Below are 6,753 nucleotides of genomic sequence, written 5' to 3' on the forward strand. Positions count from 1 at the left end.
AAGCCAGGCTTCAGCAATACATGAACTGTGAACTTCCAGATATTCAAGCTGGTTTTAGAAAAGGCAGAGGAACCAGAGATCAAATTGCCAACATCTGCTGGACCATGGAAAAAGCAAGAGAGTTCCAGAAAAACATCGATTTCTGCTTTATTGACTATGCCAAAGCCTATGCCTTTGACTGTGTGGATGACAATAAAATGTGCACCAAACCTGCACATTCTGATAAAGGTGTACAGTGAAACTGATATAAGTCCCCAGTCAAGATACACTGATCATAATTATCTCTTGTTGTAAGTATGTGAATTTTATTTCTCAGTGACATTGTAGACTCCTTGAGGACATGGACCATGCATTGTTTTTCCTGTGTATCTTCCCACAATGCTGGGAGCATGGCCACTGCTGAAGAACATTCCTTTTTCTTGTTTGATTACAAGATCTCTCAGAGTGAGGCCCAGGATATGAATTGTTAAAGGATATGGAGGGACTGAGAAATATACAGGTGGATCATTCAACTCTTGCCACAGTCAGTGCTGTGTAATAAATAACCGCAGAGTGACATACAACAATAACCATCTGTTCTTCATGTTTTTTGGAATCAAGAGGGATAGGCCAGGCATCTCTAGTGATCTTACCTGTGCTTACTCCTGTTTGGGGGGTTGAGCTAGGCCCACATAGTTGCCTGCATGTCAGCAGCTCATTAATGTACTGGCAAACTAGCTCTGTTTCATAAGATTTTGATGTTCCTTCTGGGACCATCAGGCTAGTCAATGGAAATACTAAAGAACAAGGGGCAAGACCAGATGCAACAAGTCCATTCCAAGCCTCCATGTGCGATGGATTGGTCAAAGGAGAAGGAGAGTACAGCATAGTTACAGGGGAAAATCTGTGGATACTAAAAAATGGGAAAAAGTGGTGTCATTTTCCCAAACTTCTCCAGTGGAATGTTTGTTTGTGTCTCTTCTGTGCAGAGCCTGCTCTGATGCTTTACTGAAGGTCAGTTCTCCTTGTACATAATCTCGATCAGGATGTCTTTAAAACAGCATTACCACCCTTGAGTAAGCAAGCCAGTAATCTTGTTTGGAGGGGGAAAAGTTGCAGGTAAACAATCACATAATGCCACTTCATTTGCCATTAAATAGAAAAATATCACCTTACATTTCACAGACTTGACATCACTCAGATAATATGTCACACTTCATTAAACTAGAAGATCAAATGCAGAAAACAAAATATCTGCTGTTCAATAAGATTATCTACTACCTGAACAAGGTTTGTGGAATTGTCAACATGATGTGTCTGAATTCAAGAGATTAAACCAAGAAGTGTGACTGGAAAAATGTTAAAAACAGCACAAATTTGCTTTGAAATGATACAGCATCTCATTGTCACTTATGATTTGACCACTGGTTCTGTCTTTATTACTTGTGCTTCTTAGTGAACTGTTGCAAAGCAAACCATGCAGTCTATTGTGGAAGTTTAATTTAGAGAATCATCTTGGGGCTGAAAAAGAGTTTCTGCTAAATTCCTCGGCTTCTAGTAGGCCATCTCTCTGTCTAATGGATCTTATCTCCTAAAGAGGCAGGGAATTAATTATAGCATGTTATAGCAATCATATGATTTATACTTTTATCTGTTTGTCTCTATCTACTTATCCATCTATCATATCTATGTGTGTGTTCATCACCAAAATAATAGCTAAATTTCTATGACTATTTTTTCTAAATTAAGGTGATCTTTTTCCATATTCAATTATTTATTTGCTCTTACGGTAGGTACTTGATTAACTCCTGACAAGTGAGATTGATCAGCAAGACAAATATTACATAAACTATAGTAAAAATTACTTTCCAATCCTGCTTTATTCTTACTCTGTTATGGGATTTTAGGCCAATCCCTTAAGATTCTTATCAATAAAAGTAGACAATTTAGATATTTTAATAACAAGAGTTCTTGCCTATGTAGCCAAATAATAGGTAAAGATCTAAGGTAAACTCTGGGTAAATCAGATATATATTGATGTCTGTATTTGTCTATCTATCTAGATATATAGATACATATTTATTGTTGTTTTTGTTTATACAGGAGAAGGCATTGCATAATCACCCTGTAGGGTAAGTTTATCTTTTATTAAAGGTGTTATGCTAAGCTTTGCTTGATCTTCCTTTCTAAGAGGAAGGACATCGACTTGTAGGATAAAGAAAAGACAGTACAGACACAAACTAAAACGTGGCCTTATGCAAGATACGTTCTAGAGTTCAGTTTCATCACCTCGTATCGATGGACAAAAATATAAATGAGGCAAATTGGGATTTGGATATAGCCAAAAGGTTTCTTTTGAGATTTTTCTACTTGCTAAAGGAGAGAAACACTGAGGGGGGTGTAATAAGCTCATTTTCTGACAAGGGGAGACATTTGAGATTTTTACATGAATGTGATTCTGATGGAACCAGAGAATACAACCGTTTTCCTGGAAAGTCAGGAGTGCTGACATTCCACAGCATTAAGGACCATCTCCCTCTTGCACACATGCAAACATATATGATTGATTTGTCTCTAGGCAACATAACATCAATGGGAGCAGACTGGTTACAAAGCTAGGCCCTCAGGCCAGTGGAGGTTAAAAGCTCAATTTCACTTTCTCAAGTGGAAAATTCTGTGTAACTAACGTCGTAGCCTTTTGTTTAGTCACAAAGAAGGAATAATTGCTTTGGAATTTGGAATTTAGTTCCCCTATGTGCTTTTTGGTAGAGCTTTGTAGCTAGGGCCACTTGCAGCAAAGAAAATATAGCAAGCACTTGGACAAGCTAAGCGGGCCTAGGATACCGTGTAATTAAGAGAGGGGCAAGGAGAGGAACAGCAGGGGGCCTTGCACTTTGGAGTAGCCCATGTTAACCTTGGGGGAAGTGGAGATTATAATGGGAGTGATGCTGGTGGTGGGAAATGATCTCAGAATGTTTGTTTTCAACAGAGTTTGAATCCTGGTGCCTTATATGTGGATACATAGGCAATGCTTAGAAAAACACAGTGCTATGAATGTAATAGTCAAATGATATCTTGATGTCAAAGCTGCTTATACGTACATACATTTTAAACTTGATTTGACTGCTGCAGTGCGACAAGCCAAAATTGAAGCACAGTTGTCTTCAGAACTTGGAAGTTTAAAAATTTGAGCTGCATGGTATTGTCCTAGAATGAAGTCATTCTTACAATGGCAAAAAGGAGAAAGCATGGAAAAATAGATCATTATTGCCTACATTTATAATTTGATGTTCACATATTGCAAAGATCACCAGGATGTATTCAACAAGAAAAGGGAATAACATATTTTTCAGGGGACATTCTATGTAAGAGGAATAGTGTTCTGTTTAATTTGCATATAGAAACATTGGTGTCCTTGTTTCCATAAAAAGAGAAATTGTGCCTAAATATAGGCTAATTGGTGGTGTTTACTGAGAACATTTGATTGTGTGACTCATGATTTGGAACACCATTTCCCTATCAGAAAACTAGCTTGAGACCCTCCTATCGCTGAGAATGTGTTTAATTAGATGACAGGTTTTAATTAGATAGGACTATTTCAGCCTGCTTACTCTCGGTCTTTATCTCTCCATGAGCCATTTCCCTACAGAAGGATGCTGTAGCCATAATTATTCCAGTCATCTTAAAGAAAATGTTTTGAAGTACAGTAGTTAGCTGTCAAAAAGAGAAGGCTAATTTCCAGTTATGAGAGCATTTTCCCAATGGAAATCTTCCTTTCATTCTGGGTAGACATATTTGTGTTTGTTTTTTAGCTTTATTAGGCTCCATTTTCTCCTTCCTAGACAGATAATTTCTCTTGTAGCTGTTAAGAATTAAAGGAATTCCTCAATTCCAGAAATGTTTCCAGCTGTTTTTAGCTCCAACTATAGTCTACATTACCTAAACAAGTACCTAAGAGCATGGCACATAAAAATCACCCAGCAAAAGCATAATGGAAATAAATAATTTGAAGAATTTCCCATAATATATGGAATTTTAATAGATGTAAAGAAAAAAAAGGTCAAATATTTGGACAATTATGGATGAAATGAGCAAACTACTTTAGGATCCATCAGGTTGTTTATGCTATTGATAGGTATAAGCTGTTTGGCACCAAACTCCCAGATCTTCCTATCTCCATGATATTTTCACAGGAAAAGGAGGCAAGGGGGTTTTCATCTGGTAATATCACACTTTTGTTTTGTTTTCTTTGAAACCAGCCTATGACAACATCCTCCCTCTATATCCCTTATTAAAAAGTTTAAAGTCTCTGTGGGTTCCACTGTAAAGGAGAAAGGAGACTTGGGGACATGCTTGGGCATGTGGGGATGTACTATCTTTGCATTTTGACCCCTTAGCCTTTATCTTTTAGATGGAAATAGTCATAGCCCAATGGGGTTATTGGGCTAGACAGTTGAAATGGTGAAATTTTAGCATTAAAAATTATACAAATACAGTCTTTATTTGACATTATGTTAAAATTAGAGCATATATTGTTGAACTGATTATTTAGTGGGCTTCCCAAGTGGCACGAGTGGTAAAGAACACTCCTGCCAATGCAGGAGACATAAGATACGTGGGTTTGACCCCTAGGTCAAAAAGACCGCTGGAAGAAGGCATAACAACCCACTCCAATATTCTTTTTTCTGTTGTTGTTTTTAAAAAGAACTGTTTATTTACTGAACCTGGGGCAGATCAGATACACAACCAATTTTAAATTTGCATATTTTAACTCAGTTTTGAAGTGTTTGGACACACACATGCACACAATTGGCATGCAACCATTGTCCTAGGGTAAAGTCCAGTCACTTTAAACTTGCAAATATTTTGACCCAAGGTTGAAAAATTGTTTATCCTGAACATGAAAACCTGTAACAAGTTTAAATTAATTATACAAAACTCGTTACTTATAGTTTTCCCCTTGCAAAGATTAAAAAAAAAAGAAAAGTACAAATAACCAGTATATATCAGTCACAACATAATCCTGGATCATCCCCACACCAAAACCAGATGCTCCTTGAATTTTAAACCCATCATCAGAGACCAAAAGAAAGTCATTTCATTTTATACAAAACAAAATTCACATGTGCCAAAAAAGAAAGACCCAAGAAAAACAAAAACAAAAACCCTAGTACTGACAGTGATATTCAGTACCCTAATTAAACAGTGACCAAAATGCCACTGATCAAAAATAAATAGTGGCTGTATATCACTGCAAAGAAATCCAAGAGGCTTTAACCCTTAGGCATTGGAAATCCAGATTTTTCCAATTATGTGAATGCATATCTTCTACATGCCAAGAGTAGAGAAAGTGGATGCGCCAGCATAGAAACAAAAAGAGCTGCCATTTGCTGAAACATGCAGAGAACTCGCTTTAATAGACTTCTTATAAGGTTAGGCAGAAACCAAAAAATGGTTATTAGTTGCTTGTGGCAACAATTTAAGTGGAGATGATTGAGTTCTAAGGTTCAAAGTGAAACTTTGGGGGTGGGGGGTAAAGGTTGCTGGTTTAAGTCTTATCTTTAAGGCAAAAACAAGAGAGACAAAATGTAAAAGTACCAATCTGGTCACATACTCTAGTTCACAGAGCTCTGCCATCAAGCTGGGTAGAAAATGTCAAGATTCGGATTGTTGTTTCTCAACAGAATGAATCTTTCTAATGACTTGAACTGCAGGATAAGGGATCCCAAGAATGCAGTCATTTTAGTAAAGTACTATCAGTAAAGTACTATCCTGAACAAACTGCATTTTATCATGAAAACAAAAGGAAAGAAAACTAAGGACTCTACACTTATATTCAGCTTACAGTGTTTGAGTTTTGGAAGGGCCTGAATAATGGAGGCAGAATTCAAATATGAATTTATGCCAAACAAATGTCAAATTTTCACTATAGCTTTCCTAAAAAAGTGTTTTCCCCCAGTATCTATTAATCACAAAGAAACAAAAGCTGTGAAGATACAGTTCAGAAAATAAAAACACAGAAACTAATGACATTATTATGACCAAGATGTTTGGTAAACAGTGAATTATGAATTTGGGATTATGGGGAAAAGGCTTTTAAACAACCCTCCAGACTTCAAAGACTCTTTTCAGGTAGCAGATGTGTCCCAATGTCGTGGTAACTAGAACAAGAACTTCAAAGAAGGACCAAAGGACCACTCTGTAGCTTGTGTTGTCATTGATTGCTCTGTGTATTCTCTCTCCAACTTCCATGGATTCCTGTTCATGCTTCACAGTGTCATCTCCACTGCCAGCTCATTAATCATTTCTTCTAGCTTGTTCTTGTGAGCTACTGTTTCCATGTCTTGTCCTTTGGGGTCTTCCCCAATATCAGTGGTGAACATCACTATCTTTGGGAGTCATGGTGGCCATCCTATTGCTAAAAGAAAACTTGTATGTTCCGTCCATGTAAGCAGCAAATGTGTATTTCCCACTGGACTCCCTGTCTCCTTTATAAATTACTTTATTATCAGGCTCTGTAATCTCCACGTCGATGTTCAGGAAGCCGCCCTTGGCCACCTCAAAGATGAGACCCATCTTAGTGCCCGAGGCAACCCGCTTGAGGAAGCATTCCTCTGCATGCGTGTCAATGCTGACGAAGTAGCCCAAGGCTGTGGCCAGGAGGGCGGCCAGGAGCACCAGCAGCTCAGCGAGTGTCACCATGGTGGGGATGGGGCCAAAGCGAGGACCGGGACTGCGGCCTCCAGAGCCACCATGGTTGTCGCCACCACCACC

General features: G+C 38.1%; 1 pseudogene; it reads right to left on the reverse strand.

Moving 5' to 3' along the window:
* Positions 1–6,075: 6,075 nt before the first annotated feature.
* Positions 6,076–6,681, reverse strand: LOC104988611 (annotated as a pseudogene).
* Between the last annotated feature and the right edge of the window lie 72 nt (positions 6,682–6,753).

The sequence above is a fragment of the Bison bison genome, unplaced genomic scaffold (assembly GCF_000754665.1).
Source record: "Bison bison bison isolate TAMUID 2011002044 unplaced genomic scaffold, Bison_UMD1.0 scf7180017864139, whole genome shotgun sequence".
Classification (NCBI taxonomy): Eukaryota; Metazoa; Chordata; class Mammalia; order Artiodactyla; family Bovidae; genus Bison; species Bison bison.